General features: G+C 38.7%; 1 protein-coding gene across 19 annotated transcripts in view; it reads left to right on the forward strand.

Moving 5' to 3' along the window:
• ENOX1 (ecto-NOX disulfide-thiol exchanger 1) overlaps positions 1-18,638 on the forward strand; it is a 657,005-nt gene that overhangs the window by 162,218 nt on the left and 476,149 nt on the right. For 2 of the 19 annotated variants that reach the window (XM_055089622.1, XM_028497880.2), the window contains one exon: positions 9,387-9,491. The exons of 15 other annotated variants lie outside the window; for them this stretch is intronic. The gene's annotated coding sequence lies outside the window, so the exon portion shown is untranslated. The remainder of the gene's footprint in view (positions 1-9,386; positions 9,492-18,638) is intronic. 2 more of the 19 variants (XM_055089623.1, XM_028497881.2) reach the window with 1 other exon arrangement.

Here is an 18,638-nt window from a genome sequence, read left to right on the forward strand (position 1 = left end):
CGTAGAAAACAGCACTCTATGACGAGACCAGCTTTTATTCCGAATGTGTGTGTGTATGTATATGTATATTTTTACGTATGTCTTCAGACTGTATATAAAATGTTAAGGACTTTACTTAGTAGAGATTGGGTTAAATATTTACTTCCAGCTAAGTATTACCATATGCCTAAACTTTTAAATAGTAACAGTTCTAAAAGGAGAAAACAAACGAACAGTTTGGAAAATATCAAAGCTCATCTAAACTGGTTGTTAATGGAGGTAACTGGGTAATGCTGATATTATTTCCATTTAGTCCAACTCATATTAAATAAGCACCTCCCGTGGGCAGGGTGCTGCCCTGGGTCTGTAGTGACTAACCTGGCCGTGATCATCAGCAAGTCTTCTCAGCTCCTTCACAACCAGAGAGTACACAGTGGGGAACACAGACACCACGGCCCAGGCCTTGGCATCGTCCCATGTAAGAGATGAGGTTTCTTGAATCTAACCCTTGCCCTCAAGAACCTTATAATCCAGTAGGGAAACTTGCACGTTGGTGAGACAGGACACACATACACAGTTTACATCAGTTTGCTTATGTCAGCAGTTTTCCTTTATAAGTAAAAAAATGATTTGAGTTCATTTTTACAGGTAATTTTTTCCCCTGCCTAATTGTAATTGTTCTACTTTGAAAGACAGTGAAAGGAGTGTCTCTTCCTTTTCATTTTCTACCTGTATTTTTCTTTACCTTGGACTGTATATGATCATGGAGATAAATATCTCACACCTAGTACAAACACAGCTGTAGCATAAATGAAGCAATAGAAAAGCAGCTCAAGTGGAGGAAGTTCCAACTCTGGGCTCTATTAGACAGGAAAATGGATATTCCAATAAATAGAGTTGTTGAGGCCACAGCAGTCGTCTGCACAAAGCTGCAGGGTCAGCATTTTTCAGATAGTATCATGGATGAGCAGTTAATTAAGTTAAGACATCCAATCCCAGCAGAATCTTGGGGAAATGAGGTCTATGCTTTCTTCTCCTGGAACGTTGGAGCAAATCAGTGTTGATTCTATTGTAATCATTTCTTGGGTGCTTCCCCCCTAAGTTCTGTTTCTATTACTTTGAAGATCATTGTGTTGAAATGACCTCAGTGTCAGTGACACCCACAGGATAAATTTAAATGCTTTTCTAAAAATATTTTTCCTCAATAATTCCTTCAATTCACAATTAAAGTATGAAGTGTTGGAAACTTTCTTGTTAAACTCTTCATTTTCTTCACCTTACTGATTTTTTCTTTTTCTTTTCTTTTTTTTTTTTACCACAAATGGCCCATTCCATATGGGTAGTATTTCTCTCAGCTTCTAGCTTCTAGCTTTCTTTCCTGATATTGATTAAATTTGGGGATATTCAAAGCAAACAGACCTATAGTGACAGGTAAAACTACGTGTCTGTGTGTACGTGTGTGTACGGGAGTTGTTATCCCTTTTTAAAGAACTACAGAATAGTGGCAGGATTTTTTGAAATTGGAGGCTGAATTGTGTAGTGGTTATTAGCATATGTAAATTTGGACAAGTTATGAAGTAATTCTTTAAGTGTTTTTGTGAACTCATTTGTAAAATTAGGATAATAATAATATCTAATGCTCTTGTTGTGTGTTAGAAGTTGGAAAGCATTTGAAATAGTGCCTGGTACATAGTAAGTGCTCAATAATAAATGTTATCATTGTGACCATTATCGTTCTGGTCATTTTTATCTTGATTAGTATATATTTTAGGGTTTTGTCAAATGGAAAGCTTCATTTTAATTTGAGATATATTAAGAGGCACATGAGACTTCTTTTTAAGTGTTTTCTATTACTGATAATGTCTCTGATTTCAGTTGAATTATTTAAATCACACAATGGTCACAGGGACTCAAGGGCCTTGAGGGCAGGAGCATGTTTTATTCTAATGTATATCACCTTCTGGGTAGAACTCTATTCAGAGCAAGTGCTCAGCAAATTTGGACAGAGCTCTGGCATCTGGATTTAGTTTCTCACTTGCGTGGGGTTACTAGGTTCACTTTTTGGACTCAGGATTTCTAAGGTCCTAAAGCTAGAATTGGAGGCAAAAAGACCTGAGATTTGAGTTCTGTCTCTGCTCAGTTCTGGTCCAAGGCGTGTGGGGCTTCCTGGTCAGACATGCCTCCAAGATCTCTAGTTTTTAAATATTTGTTCAACACTTATTGAATGAAGGCATGGGGAAAATGATTGTCTGTAATGAAAATATAATGTATTTACAGCTTCACTGATTTATTTACTTTGGTCAAGGCAGGATCAATGTTCTGGGGGTAAAATTAGTGAAAGTTTCTCTATTTTAGTTTTTCTTGATTTTACTGTAGACTGTGTCTATGTGTGTGTGTGTGTGTGTGTGTGTGTGTGTGTGTGTTCTAAATCAAGTAGTTGGGATGTGTATTAAGAGATTTACATATTAGATAATAAAATCTCTCAATTGCTTGAGTCAGAGAGCGCCAGCCATGCTTATCTGATTTCAGAATTTTAGGGGGCAGTAACTGGGGGTTACTCCAACAAGATAGATGAGTGATTCTGGGGCAGGTTTTCTTTGTGTGGGTGGGTGAGTGGGTGGGGAATGGGACAGGCTTTTAACTACCTGAGAGTGCTGTTTTTACATTTTGCTAGTTACATAAAGGATTGCATGATGAAATTTGATTTGACTGGTGCATATTACCCCAGTAACGTTTTATTTAGCACTCTGAAGAAATTAGCTCCTAAGGAATTGGCTATTGCCCTGAGGCTGATTTGCCTCTGGCTTTGCCACTTACCAACTGCATGGTTTGGGGTGAGTTATTTTAACCTCTCTGAGCCTTGGTACCATTATCCTTAAAGAGTAAGACAGGAAGAAGGGAAGAAAAGAGGTCACACCAGCCAAGTCTTTTCTCTTTGTTGGTTGAATGTAAGCGTTCCTAGAACTGCCACTTCTCTGCTTTCTTCTCATTGGCCAGAAGTAAATCACTTGAACATTGCTTGCCGAAAAGGGTACTGGAGAAGTATGTACTTCACTTTTCTATTCTTTTTGGTGGCTCCTGGTGCTACCTTTTCCCTCTCTTTCAAGCAAAAAAGTGATTGATTGGGGGTATTAGGCTGCTTCTAGGAATTTCTGTGTGTGAGAAGTACTGTTATATTAAGCATGTGGCAGAACTTACACGCTTAGTAAGTCGCAGGCGTGTGGAAAATAATGTATTTTCTCATGTCTGTTACACTGTGGATTGCTAGATGCGTTAATAGTGTTTTAGGAGAAAATAAAGAGTAAATCCAAACTTAATGTGGCTATTATTTTAGGATGTATCTCATTTTCAAAAATGTGAAAATGTGAAAAAAAATACATATCCTGTAATTGAGGAGCTATGAAAGTAGATATGATGAACCTGAAAATTTAATTTTTTTCCTTAGATGATATTTTAAAGTAGGGCATAAACATTACACGATTTCAACTACTCAGAGGTAAAACAGATGTTCCTTTTCGAGGATATATACTTAGAATGTAATAATTTGGGGGAAATATTTTAAGATTAATTTTGCAAGGCTGCCAAAATATATATTTTTGTATAATAAAACCAAGAATAACAGTAGAGAAAGACTTTCATTTATTTAATAAAAACAGCATTGAAAAAATAAATCACTTATAGATGCAAAGGGCATTGTTAAAGACATTAAAAAAAAAACACCCCAAAACATAAAAACCATGCTAGGTCAGACTCCTGATCTACCATAGGATGTACTGTGGGAGGGTACTATTGTCAACTCCAAAGGTTAATAAATGCTTGCCCCTAACTCTGTCCTAATCAATACTGTTTATTTGTATTTCAGTTCAGTTAATGAGTCAAATAGGGTACTGATGATCTAAGACTAATGTCAACTATCTTCAGTGCAAATCTCCTTCAGAAAATATTGGGTTCTTAACATTTTTATATAATAGCCAATTTATTTTCTCATTAACTAATTTTACTTAACTTCTCAAACTTTTTCTCTTAATGCAAGAGTTTGTATGTGTCACATTTTTTGTGGTGTATGTGTTAATGTTCATGCCAACCCCATGCTGTCTTCTTAAAGAGGTGTTAATACTCCTAAAACAAAAGCAAACTAAAACTAAAAATCCAGATTTGTGGAGGGTTGTGTTCTGAGCTGGAAGCCTCAGTGAATTAATTACATAATGTGCATAATGTAATTTTAATAAAACAGCATAATGCCATCAGCAGTGGTTGTAAAATCCAGTATTCAGATATATTGTACATGAAATATGCAGCATCCTTTATCAGTCATTTCCTCACAGTCTAATTTTGTGCCGGTCTGTACACACATACACTCACACATACATACACATGCATACACACATAAACACACGTGTACTTTCCACATATGTAAAATATATAAAAATATTTTTATATAAAAATATGTTTTAGAAGATTATGAAACAGCCTTAGAGAAGAAAATACGTAGCCATAAATAAATAAAGACCCAGCTAAGCAATCTGGCTGGGAGATGTCTGATTCAAAAAAAGTAGCCATTTGGTTCTATTATCACTTCCTATGCACTGCACAGATAAAAACTCTTTGGTTTAGTTGGCAAAGAAGTTTATTAGGTTAGAAATCAGTTCCTTAAATTACAGTCTGCTAAAATGCAGTGCATTTAAAGAAACAGTCTCTGAATTAGAGGGTCAAATATTACAGTTTTCTGGAAAAGACCCTGGACACTTATGATGATAGGGTGAGTTAATTCTGTTTCTCTGGGTGAGGTCTCACTGTGAGAGCACAATGTACCACTTTGGCCTAGATGCAATTTTCAATAAATATGGAAATTATGGCTTCCAGTGCTGCCCCCCCTCCCCCCCCCCCCCCCCGTATGAAATCTCACGGGAAATAACTTGAAACTATGTGATAGGTTTGAAATTAATTCCTACCCCCCTCCCTGAAGTAACCAACCTCTGTTTACAAGATGTACATTATTTCATGGCCATCCAGAAAGATGAGGAAATGGAGTTCTATTTTGTAGAATGAGACTGCAGTGGTAAGAATCTCCTTGTCCGTACATGGTCCTGAGGGGATGAGCTGAATAAAGCAGGCTCTGATTTTGTGAGTTGGGCAAAGTGGCCTGTGCTCTCGTAAGTTAAAGAGTTGCCCTTTGGCCCGTTTTCCTGCTCCTGCTCTTTCTTTGGCTTCCTCTAAAGCTGCTCAGCAGAGAACTCTGATTGGGGTGTTTCCCTTTGCCAGATGAGGAGAGTTTTGTAATGATGGATTTCAAACTGAAATCCATCCTTCTCAACCTTGTAAAATCCCGGTAGGACAAAGGCGAAATGTGCCTGCCATTTTCACACTTGTTTGTTGAGGAACGGTTAGAGATTCATTACGTTCCTTGGGTCGGCTTCCCAATCTACCGACCCCGGGTTGTGGTGACGGAACACGCAGCTTTTATTGTAAGGCAGCAGACAAGGCATCCAGGGCAGTTAGCGCTCAAAATACCCCTGAACTCCTTGATGGGTTTCAGGAAAGCATTTTTAAAGGCAGAGTGAGAGAGGAGAGTCGCATGGCAGGGTGTGTGATCAGCTCGTGCACAGTTCTTTGATTGGTTGATCGTGAGATAGCAGGGCGGTATCGCAGGGATTAATACTATCCGTCCTCAGGCTCCAGTAGATCTGGGGCCTGTGTGCTCATGGCCATCAAGTAGTTAACGTCTTCTACCTGGTGGGGGTTTCAGCATCTGTAAAACAACTCAGGAACTGTGCATCAGAGACGGTTGTCTAGGTACTTCGGAGATGGGGAGAGGGGTTATCCCCAGAAGGCCCCATGGGTCCTGCTCCTTTACAGTTGCACAGTGAATGTTGGGGGATGATGTTTCTAAGAGTGGGGAGAGACAGGAGGTGAGTGTTTTGAAAATCCCTCTAGATAAAGCAGAGACGCTCAGCATTTGTGAGTGGATTCTTAAAGGACTTGAATTCAAATGTGGCAACTGCCCACGGAGATCAGAAAAACCCAGTCTGTACCTCCTCAGAATTTGCCTCCTGTTCCATGGGTATCTGAGAATAGGGAGGGTTCTGGGTAGGCCTGGCCTCTGCTGGCTGTCCGTGGGCTATGGGGCTTCATGGGGCAAGGGCTTGTGCTGGTGATCTTTTTCTCCCCTCAGGACCGGTTCTTCCGAGGATCCTCCTTAACTTTCTGTATCGCCTGCGGTAGATTGGCTGTTCTCTTTCAGTTGTGCTTCCGTGGTTGAAAAAGATGTAGAGATTAACCCTGCTCTGTTCATTTCTAACCAAAGGAAAAGAAATTTTGTAAAGATTTAGTAGATTAGCGAAAACAAATACTTGTGTGCAATATTTTGAGCTCTTGGAAAATTGGTTCTGAATAAATTTAATCCTCATACAAGGATTGTGCCAGGATTGGAATTCTATGAAAGGTGAGGCACTGTGAGCTGAGTCGCCGGGGCTTTACGTCGACGTGCTTCCAAGCGGTACCATTAGAAAGCTTGTGCTGTTCTCCATAAGGTTAGAACCATATAAAAGTTTTTTTCCCCTGCAGCCCCTTTCTTTCCAGTTTCCCCCTCTGGTGCCAAGACCACAGAGAAGTGCTGGTTGAGTTAGGCCTGGGAGGTCCCCATGTCGCTGTCTAGGCTCCTGTGGGCCTGGGAGAGACTCTGGCTGAGACTTGTGTCTGGAGTAGGACTGAGCTGGGGGTGGCCTTCCCTGGAGAACTGGGGGCATTCCGAACTCAGGTCTGGCTGCTCACCGCTCAAAAATCAGCAGTCGAGAGAGAGGCAAATGTTGGTAGAGAGGAAAGCTGCTTTTAATCAGAACGCTGGCGATCTGGGGAGATGGTGGACTCAGTGTCCCCCCACAAAACCACCTCCAAAGATTCTGCTCAGCCAGGAAAGTTTTTAAAGAGAAAAAGTGAAGTAACCTCAGTTAATCATTGAGATGGGGAGGTCAGAGTTGTCCCCATCCCCCTCTGTGCAGGCTTGTGGACTTCTTGTGATGTTTCCTTAGATGCTGCCTTGTTCACACAGTTTGTTCATGAGGTTACTGAAGGGGAAGCTAGGGAAGAGATCTCGTCATATGTTAATTACTTATTCTTCATTTCTACCTCTTTGATCTATGGAAAGAACCAACAAGTTAGGCAAGGTATTATGTGATCAAGAGATTGGAAAGGTGTGCTGGGGCTGGAGTTGAGTAGAGCATGGGGGTGCCTGGTTTAAGGTTAGTGACAAGACAAAAGAGGCCTCCTGCAGAGACCCCTCTCCTGCAAGCGGCTCTTTGCTGCCATAACAGCTGTTTACAGGGGCGACCTGTACTAGGAACCCTGGGTCGTGCTGGGAACTCTTCCTGATTGGATTGGGCTGGGCACACCTGTGTCCCTTATACCCAGTCCCCCCACCCCACTTCCTGTGTGTCGCTAAGATCAGCCCTTCTCCCTCCTGCCTCCTCATGAAACCCGACACTGTTCCACTGCCCAGCCTCGCCACAGCTGTGTCCAGCCCGCAGAGGGCAGCCGGGACCGATGGCCCCCAGCTGCTGCGGGACAAAGCCAGTCGTGACACACCAGCCCTTGATGGAGGGAAGACTGAGCTGGGCCCAGAGGGGTGAGGGAGACTGTGCTCAGCTGGGATGAACATGATTTATCTCATGATCAGTCTTAACAAGGTTTTGGTTGGCTTGTTACCAGGTCTGCTTTTCAAAGGATTTGGGTGAAGGAAGCTGGACTGTTCTGAACATCCATTTTGGAGCGTGATTATCCCCTTTAGATTTGTTGACTAAGTAGGAATGCCACAGTATAGGATCATTTTTACCAAGATTATATTTGTGATAGGAGCCTCATAACAAAAATTCATGGCCTTCAAGAGTTTCCAGAGGTGGCCATAGAGACTGTTGGGAAGAGAAAACCGAGGCCCTGGAAGCTTAGGTGATGATGCGCTAAGCTAAGCGGCAGGTTATACTGGAGCCTGGGCAGCCTGGGCGGACGGTCTGCCTGCTTTTCCAGAGTCAGCGTCCCACGATTCCATGAAACAGTTGTTAACCACAGACTTCAAGTGCAAAATTTCACCTTTGAGGAGATTCCATCATTTGAGATTGGATGTGATGTTCCGCTACTCCTACCAATAGGAGACCCTTTTGTAGTGTTTGCTATGTGTCACTATCACTTGCATGGCCCCGGGCATGGTTCCCACTCCCAGTGGTGCATTGTCAGCCCATTTGATGTTAACCCTTCTTGATGTTAACCTTCTTAGTAACAGCAAACCTTCTGTGTCTTGACTTCCCAAACCTCAGGTGGCTTGGATGTGGTCCAGGTCAGAACTCTCTTCTTATTCAGTCATTTGGTCTCTCTTGTCGGATCGAGGCCCAACTAACTCCACTGGCTGCACCAGTGGCTATGCTGGGGAGAAGTCCAGCCCAGGGACAGGGCCCTGCTGCTCCCCCGTTGACAGATAAGTGTCTGTGGACCATTGCAGGACGGCTTCCAAGGACTGCCGGGCCTCTCTCTGCATATGGCCCTGGGTCCTGGGACTCCCTAGTGTTCTTTTGTCCTGAGTAGAGGTCAGCGTGAGCATTATGCTTTGCCCACTCTGCACCCATGCACTTGCTCCAGCGGCAAGTCTAGTGCAAGTTCTGGCCCCTCCTTTGCTGGCTTATCTCGCTATGAGTAGCTGACGAGGTCCAACAGAATCCTGATATACATCATATTTTTCTGATATTGGGTATCTTTAAACATATTCTCACCTCTCACATGGGGAAATTATAGAAAGTATATGGATTGAACATACGGGCTGGCCAAAAAGTTCGTTCGGGTTTTTCTGTAACCTGTTACATCTTTTAGGCCAACCCACGATTTCCACGTTTAAAGTAAAGAGTGGCAGGTGTCCTTCTAGCGCATTTATCTCTGTCAAAAGACCAAAAATATACCGTGTATTCACTCTTTTTATATTACATTTTTTGGAATTTTTTTTTTTTTTTTTTTTTTTAACAGGGAATGTCACTGGAAACCGAGTTGTTAGTTCAGTTGCAACTTGGTTTTTAAGAGTGGGCATTTGTTCAAACAAAGAAACGCTTATCAGTGGAAATGATCACTGTGATAAATTGCCTCAGCTTCCCCGCTTACCTATTATTTCCTCGTGGCACAAAAATCCCAGTTTTAAGTTTGAAAAAAATTAGGCTGAAGGTCTTTCCCAGCAGAGCTTCCGTTTCCCACTGATAATTTACAGACTTTTTCTCTGGTACCCCTTCTGGGACTCTATCCTCTTTCATCACTTCATAGGTATTAATCTCCTGTTTATTCCCCACTGTCTATCTTTATTTCCACTCAGATTTTGGTTTCTCTGTATTGTAATGCTGCTTTTCATTCCTTTCTCTCTCCTTGGTCCTGATCTTCAGAGCAGCTGTCATTGAAACGTTCCCTGTTCTCTGCACACCTACACAGTAAATGGGTATTTGGTCCTTGGGAGAACTAGCGCCCTGGAGAGCCGCCATGCTTGATTAGTAAGTGGCAGATACACCACTGTGGTGTAGAAAAGTTCTAACGGTTGTGTTTGTCCACATATACCTTTTGTGTTTATGGCCTCTTTTGTCCATTAGCAGTGTTGTATTATGTTTTTGGACTTGACTTTTATTTGCAGAATAACACAATTATAGTGTCGTCTGGCTGATAGGCCCTGACACAGCCTCTCCCAACTTTCCATTTAAGTATCAGTGGTGACAGAAAAAGATAAAGACGTAATACTAGTGGAAAATAAGACTGATAGCCTTTTGCAGGATTCCTGAAGGAATTTCTACTGATTACGAGGCTGAGAGAGCTGAATTGAGAATAAAAGTTGTTGGCCAGGATTGGATTTCTGTACCAGTAGAAAGCCTGAGCAGCTCTCTCCTGTGGGTCATGTGCTTTCTGACATGTTCAAAATACCATAGCAGATGAGAATTCCCTGGTGGCATAGTGGTTAGGATTCTGGGCTTTCACTGCTGGGTCCCGGGTTCAATCTCTGGTTGGGGAACTGAGATCCCGCAAGCCGTGTGGCACAGTCAAAAAAAAAAAAAAAAAAAAACTGTAACAGAGCTTCTCCTCTGCACCAGATTTTTATATATCTCCATAGACTGCAATTCCCAGTAGTTTACTGTCCTTTTTTACTGGGTGGTGCAGAAGGGGAAGAATAAAATCCATCCCAGGTGGTGAAGTCCCTTCCCCATGTAACACACCAAGGATTGTAGCTTTTCTCTCACTCTGTGTTTGCTGGGGTTTGGGGGTAGAGAAATATGCAATGAGGAAAAAAGAAATCTCACCCCAGTCACTTAGGGTAGTCCGGGATGAATGCTAGCTAAACCCTAATAGTTTCCGGACTAACTTGTACCATAAGGTGGAACTCAGAAGGGGATTCAGAAACCACCACCCCAGGGGCATTGCCAGCCAGGAGCTCACACATATTATCTGTTGGCCAACTAAGTATGAATAACCTTCTCCCAGTTAGAGAGTAAATAAACACATAGAAACCCAAAATAGTAGTCCAGCAAAAGATAACATTAATAGCGACTAGGTGTTGCTTTTAAGTTTTTTAATTTAAAACATATAAGTTGTGTATGAACACAATATTACAGTAGATAAATAAAACAATGTACAAATACTTAGATTAACAGTTATAGTCTTTCTTTTTACTAATTTCACTTACCTCCCCAGAAGTAAATATAATTACCCTTTTAGTGTCTGCCCTTCTAAATATTTTTTATACATACACATACTACCCCTCCCCCCCCACACACGAAGACATACTTTAAAATAGAAATAGCATTATGTTGGTCATATTGTTCTCAAGCTTATTCTTCATTAGTCCTCTTTATCTGTGGGGGAGACATCCCAAGGCCCCCAGTGGATGCCTGAAACCTTGGATAGTACTGAACCCTCTATATATTGTTTTTTCCTATACATACATGCCTATCATAAAGTTTACTTTATGAATTAGGCACAGTAAGAGACTAAAAATAATAATAAAATAGGACGATTATAACAATATACTGTAATGAAAGTTGTGTGAATAAGTGTGTCTATCTCTCAAAATACCTTTCTTAAAAAATATTCTCTTCCATTGTGATTTATCATAGGATACTGAATACAGTTCCCTGTGCTCTACAGTAGGACCTTGTTTATCCATTCTACATATAAAAGCTTCAATCTGCTCACCCCAGCCTCCCACTCCATCTCTCTCCCAACCCCCTCCCCCTTGGCAGCCACCCAGTCTATTCTTTATGTCAGTGATTCTGTTTCTGTTTCATAGATAGGTTCATTTGTGGCATATTTTAGATTCCACATATAAGTAATATCATATGGTATTTGTCTTTCTCTTTCTGACTTCACTCGGTATGATAATCTCTAGTTACATCCATGTTGCTGCCAATGGCATTATCTCATTCTTTTTTATGGCTGAGTAGTATTGCATTGTATATATGTACCACATCTTCTTTATCCATTCATCTGTTGATGGACATTTAGGTTTCCATGTCTTGGCGGTTGCGAATAGTGCTGCTATGAACATAGGGGTGTGTGTATCTTTTTGAATTATAGTTTTGTCTGGATATGTGCTCAGGAGTGGGATTGCTGGATCATACGGTAGTCCTATTTTTAGTTTTCTGAGGAACCTCCATAGTGTTTTCCACAGTGGCTGCACCAACTTGCATTCCCACCTACAGTGTAGGAGGGTTCCTTTTTCTCCACACCCTCTCCAGCATTTCTTATTTGTAGACTTTTTAATGATGGCAGTTCTGACTGGTGTGAGGTGATACCTCATTGTAGTTTTGATTTTTCAGAATATCTTATTGTGCACATTTAATGCCTTTTTCATCTTAACTAAGTGCTTATCATGCACTGTGGCTGTAACTTTTGCAGTTGAGGTGCAACAGCAAAACCAGCACGAATTTCTTTTTTCCTCGTTCACAGTTTCACAGAAGATTTGTTCTTACCATGGATCTTAGCAACCTCAGCGTATGATTTTTTTTCTTTCCTTATTAGTCAAGAACTTTCACATTTTCACTTAAAGGAAGCACTTGATGGCTTCTCTTTGGCTCATCTGAATTGCCAGAATCACTACTCTTGTGCTTTGGGGCCATTATTAAATAAAAAGAGGGTGGTGACTTGAACACAAGCCCTGTGATATTGCAACAGTTGATCTGATAACTGAGACAGCTACTAAGTGACTAACAAGTGGGATACTCTGGTCAAAGGGATGATTCACATCCCACATGGGACAGATCAGGATGGCATGAGATTTCATCATGCTACTTAGAATGATGTCCTATTTAAGTTTTATGAATTGTTTATTTCTGGAATTTTCCATTTAATATTTTCGGACTATATTGACTGTGGGTAACTGAAACCTCAGAAAGCAAAACTGCACATAAGGGGGGACTACTGTATCTTAGAGATTTTTTTTCCATATTATTACATATAAATCTACTTCATTCTACTTAATAGCTATACAATATTCCACTGTATGGGCACGCCATAGTTTATCATTCCCCTGAGGCAGATTTTTATGTGTAATCCAATATGGGCTTATTACAAACAATGGTACAATGACCTGCCTTGTATCTTTATGTACATGTGTAAAAATGTCTGTGGGACAGAGTCCTAGAAGAAGAATTGTTGGATCAAATGGTGCACGCATTTTACGTTTTGACAGATGTGACAGGCTTCTTCTAAAATAACTACCAATTTCCTTTGTCATCAGTGGTCTATGAAAGTGCTAATTTCCCACATACCATACCAACACCAAACATTATCAAACTTAAAAATTTTTATTTACTTTAGGATGGCAGATCACTTGCAGTGCTATGATTAGTAGTGAAAGTCAGTACCTTTTCACATGTTTACCAGTGTAAACGTCTTTAATAATCATAAAATTTAAATTTTACGTTTAAAATCTAAGAGAATTTTTATTTTGAAACTTGAATTATTGACTGTGAAATTCATTTGGAAGAATAAATGGGTGAGCTATTTAAAATTTTGAGGAAAAGAAAAGGTAAATGGTAGTGGAGGAAAGAATACTTGCTTTACAAGATTCCCTCAGTAAACAATCTAAGAATCATCAGATAACACAGTGGTACAACTACAAGGGCCTTAAAAGATCCAGTGGATGAAATAATTTAGTATATGATAAAAATGGTATCAAAATCAATGAAGAATCAAATGATTTCTCAAAAATGATATTAAAATCATTTATATAGCTTAATATATATGTGATTTTGGACTTGGGAAGGTATACTAACTATACAGAAGAAAAAATGCTAAAGCAAAAGACATATTTTAATGTACTAAATTTAAACATTTCTGAATTATAAAAAATAAATGCACCATATACAGAATCAACTGGCTCTGAAAACTGGGGAAAATATTTGCAACAGATATGACAGACATAAGGTTAATATCATCAGTAATTAAAGGAATTTCCCAAATCCATAAGAAAAAGAAACCCTAACACCTCAATAGAAAAATGAACAAAGAGCATGAATAAATAAAATGTAAATTCTCCCCCGCTCAGGCTGCTCTAGGAAGAGCAAACAGCTGATGGAAATTGGGTGTTTCAAAGTAAGCTGACAAATGAGTTCGTCTTTTGTGTAAAGGTACTGCTGTTTGTCTTGTCGGCAGTGGAAAACATTCTTGTTTTAAAGAATGTAGTATTAGAAGGCATTGTACATTTTTACAATTAAATAGCTTACAAGATCTATTATGGAAAATAAAATAGCTTAAACGTACTTTATTGAGAGCAATATGTAATCAGGTACAACACAATCACAGTGTGATGAAACTATCGAGTCACCTAAATTTTGGCGATAGATAGATGATAGCTAGATAGACAGACAGAAAGGTACTTACATGTAGATAATTGTGTTTCCAATTTTGTTTTAAAGATACTATTTCCTTACAGCACGGAATCTCTTTTATTCTAAAATTTAGCAAGTAAGGCTTCCTGCGAAAAATGTCTTACACCGTTCCACTGACTCACGCTCTCATCTTGGCCCTTACTACTCCAGTGGTGAAAAGAGACAGGATACAGACCAGAGGAAGCACACACATGACTCAGTTTCCCTGGTTCCCAGCAGCTCTTCTAAGGAACAGAGGAAGCAACTAGTTCTTGGTGTGAGCCGGAGGAGCCTCAGGCTTGCCTGGCCACACTACTGCACAGGATATAAGTACCCTAAAGAGAACCCCAACAGTGTGTTGCTAGGAGGATGCAGAATTTGCAAACTCTTTTCAATGCCACGGCCAAGAGTTAACTTAGCCCCGACCCACACCAGTGTTTCCTGCTCTAGGAGGGGGCCTTGTGCTATTAGTAGCTGTAATCCAGCAATCCAAATTCTAGCAGTCTGCCCTAAGGGGAAAAAAAAAAAATCAAAGATTTATGTTAAAAAATATGCATTGCAGTCTTATTAAAAACAGCAAAAATGTAAAAACGTATCCTCAAATAGAAGAATGTTTAAATAAGTTATGGCACCTTCATAAGGTAGAATATTATTATAGCCATTAAAGACTCATGTTTTTAAAGACCATTTAACCAAATGGGAAAACCCATTATTATGTTAAGTGGATAAAGCAGGGTTCCAAATGATATTTATTATAGTATAAGCCCATTTTATAAAGAGAAGAAAATAATAAGTGCATAGGAAGAAACTAAAATGGACTGCTCCAAAGAAAATGTAAGAGTGGTTTATAGCTAGATGGTATTATGTAGAGTTATATTTTTATGTATTTCTCTTTCCCCAAAGTATTCTACTGTGAGCAAATATTATCAGATGTTTGTATACACACACACACACACACACACACACACACACACACACACACGCACACACACATCTTTATATACATTGAGGTCCGCAAGGAGTTAATCCTTTTCTGTGCCTGTGTTTCTTTGTAGAGAAAAGAAGGAGCTTCATCTTTTGAATTAAACAAAATAAACAAAACCTGTTTTAGGGACTGTGTATTAATGGCAATAAGCTTTAACTGGGGAGAGGGTGTTTTACTTGTATTCCTGTTGTAAATGATATTTGATTGCTGCCCTATTCTTGGAATATTCTGTTCTCACTGTTGTTGAAATAGCACTTAAGGACTATGAGGCAAAAATGTCTGGAAAATAAAGATGTGATATAATCAAATGCAAGGGCTAAACAACTGAAAATGGATACTCATCTAACAAAATCCCGCACTTGTGTGTCAATGGAGGCTCAGTAGGGAAGCTGGACTTCTACCTTCACTTGGCAATAATGAGATGGTATCATCCCTATCCCTATCAGATTGGTATCAGGGAAAGCCTATTAAAATAGAAAGTTTAAATAAGTACCAGTGTCTCAGAGCATAGTACAAATATGTTCAGGTTTTAATTGAAAATCACTCTTCATACCCAGAACTGGGAATATCTCAGGTTTTATGAAAAAAAGTAATCTATTTATGCCAACATGAAGATGACAGTCAGAATTATCTAACAAGGATTTTAAAGCATTCATGATAAAAACGCTTCAATAAGCAACTACAAACACTGTTGAAATAAATGAAAACACTAGAAAGCCCCAGCAAAGAAACAGAAAGCCTCAACAAGGAAACGTAAAATATAAAGAAGAACCAAGTAGACTTTTTAGAACTGAAAATACAAAAACCAAAATAAAACTCTCAGTGGATGTGCTAAACAGCAGAATGCGGGGGAAAGAAGAAAGAATCAGGGAACTGGAAGACAGAATGAGAAAAATTAACCCAATGCGAACAACAGCAGGAAAATAGAATGGGAAAAAAGTTCTCAATGAATAGGGGATCAGGGACCTGTGGAATTATAACAAAAAAATCTAATATTCATGGCATTGAAGTACCAGAAGGAAAGGAGAAAGAGGGTGTGCTGAAAAACAACTTGAAATTATAATGGCAAAAAAAAAAGATAACAGTGGCTGAAAGCTTCCTAAATTTGACAAGAGACATAAACCTACAGATTCAAGAAGCTGAACAAATCCCCAAAAGAATAAACACAGATCCACACCACCACACATTATAATTAAATTTCAGAACTATTTTCAAGGATACTTCTTGAAAGCAGCAAGAGAAAACAGCCCTTTACCTACAGGAGCAAAATAATTAAAAGGGCAGATTTCTCATTAGAAACAATGGAAGCCAGAAGGAAATGGCACAATGTTTTTCATGTGCTGAAAGAAAAGAACTGTCAACTCATAGTCCTAAACCCAGTAAAAATATCCTTCAGGAATAAAGGAATAAGGAAAACTAAGAGAATTAGACCCCAGTCGACCTGTCCTAAAAACGTGGCTTGAGGAATTTCTCTGAACAGAAAGGAAACAATAAATAAAAAGGATTCAGGGCACTCAGAAAAGAAGAAATAACGTGGTAAGCAAAAATATGGGTAAATATATTAGATTTTCTTCTCTTGCATTTTCCAAATTGTGTTCAGTAGTTGAAATGAAAATTATAACACTATCTGATGTAGCTTCTAAATTAATGTAGAGGAAATATTGATTACAATTATATTTTAAATAGGGAAGGTAAAGAGACATAAAAGTAGGTAAGTTTTCTCTGTTGCACTTGAACTGGTAAAATGATGCCACCAATAGACTGTGGCAAGTTAGGTATATACGTAATATCTAGAGAAGCCATTGAAAAATTATACAGAGAGATACATTCAAAAACACTACAGATAAATCAAAATGGAATTCTACAGTGTTCATCTCACTTGAAGCACAAGAAAAAAATAGAGAAATGAAAAACAGAACAAACAATTAAAAATAAGATGGCAGAAGCCCTAATATATCAATAATTACATTAATGCAGGTAATCTAAAAATATCAAGTAAAAGACAAATTATCAGGATGGATTAAAAAACAAAAACCAACTATATGCTGTCTACAGGGAGCTCACTTCAAATATAACAATATAGGAACATTGAAAGTTAAAGGACAGAAAAATATATATCTTGTCAACCTTGATCAAAGGAATTCAAGGTTGTAACATCAGATAGTGTAGACAAAGAAAATCACCAGAGAAAGAGCTGAACTTTATATAATGATAAAAGGGTTAATCTACCATGAAGATATAACTGTCCTAAATGTGACTGCAGCAAACAACAGAGCTACAAAATATGTGGGAAAAAAAAAAAAAACAACTGATAGAGCTGAAGGGAGAAATATGCAAATCCACAATTACAGGTGGAGATTTCAACATCCCGTTCTCGACAGTTGACAGCATAACTACACAGAAAATCAGCAAGGATATAGAAGAAGTCATAACACCATTAATCAACAAATCAACAGGATCTAACTGACATTTAGAAACTACTCCACACAACAGCAGAATACACATTCTTTCCAAGTGCCCATGGAACAGATACCAGAAAGACTATGTACTGGGTCATAAGACAAACTTAACAAATTTAAAGCAATTGAAACTATATAGAGTATGTTCTCTGACCCCAATAGAATTAAACTAGAAATCAATAACAGAAAGATAACAGGATGATCTCTTAACACTTTGAAACTGAGCAACATAATTCTAAATAATCCACAGGTCAAAGAGGAAGTATCAAAGGAAAATAAAAAATACGTTGAACTAAATGAAAATGAAGATACAGCATATAATTTGTGGGCAGCAGCTAAAGCAGTTTTGAGAGGGAAATTCATAGGACTAAATTCATATAAAAATGAGGAAAGCCTTAAATCAGTAATCTAAGTTCCCACCTCAAGAAGCTGGAAAAAGAACAGCAAACTAAACCCAACTCAAGTAAAAAAAAAAAAAAAAAAAGGAAATAATAAGGGTAAAAGCCGAAATCAGTGAAATTGAGAACAGAAAAACAGAGAAAAATCAATAGAACAAGGAATTGCTTCTTTGAAAAAATCAATAAAATTGACAAGCCTCTAGCAAGACTGACAAAGAAAAAAAGAGAGAAGATAGAAATAACTAGTATCAGGAATGAAACAACAGATATCACTACAGACCCTGCAGGCTTCAAAAAGAAATAAAGGTGATACTATGAACAGTCCTACCTACATGAAGTTGGCAGCCCAGATGGAACAGACTAATTCCTTTAAAAACAAAATAATACAACTCACCCAATATGATGTAGATAATTTGAGTAGCCCTGTAACTATTAAGGAAATGGTATTCATAATTTTAAAACTCCCCCAGAAGGAATCTCCAGGCCCAGTTGATTTTTTTCTGGAGAGGTCTATTGCACATTTAAAGAATAATTAATACCAATTCTGTAGTCTCTTTCAGAAAGTAGAAGAGAACTCTTCTCAGTTCATTGTGGGATGCTAGCATTGCCCTGATACCAAAACCAGACAAAAACATTACAAAATAGAAAACTATATACCAATATTTCTCATATAGAGATGCAAAAATCCTTATCAAAATAGTAACAAATAGAATTCAACAATATATGTAACAATTGTAAGCCATGACCTGGTAGGATTTATTCCATGGAAGAATAGCTGGTTCAGTATTTGAAAATCCATCCATGTAATCCACTATATTAATAAATTAGAGAAAACACATGACCAATCAATTGATGCGGAAAAAGCATTTGACAAAATTCAACACCTATTCACGATTTTAAAATCTCATTAAAAAATAGGGATAGAGGAGCTTTCCCAGTTTGA

This window comes from Physeter macrocephalus, chromosome 13, assembly GCF_002837175.3.
Source record: "Physeter macrocephalus isolate SW-GA chromosome 13, ASM283717v5, whole genome shotgun sequence".
NCBI lineage: Eukaryota > Metazoa > Chordata > Mammalia > Artiodactyla > Physeteridae > Physeter > Physeter macrocephalus.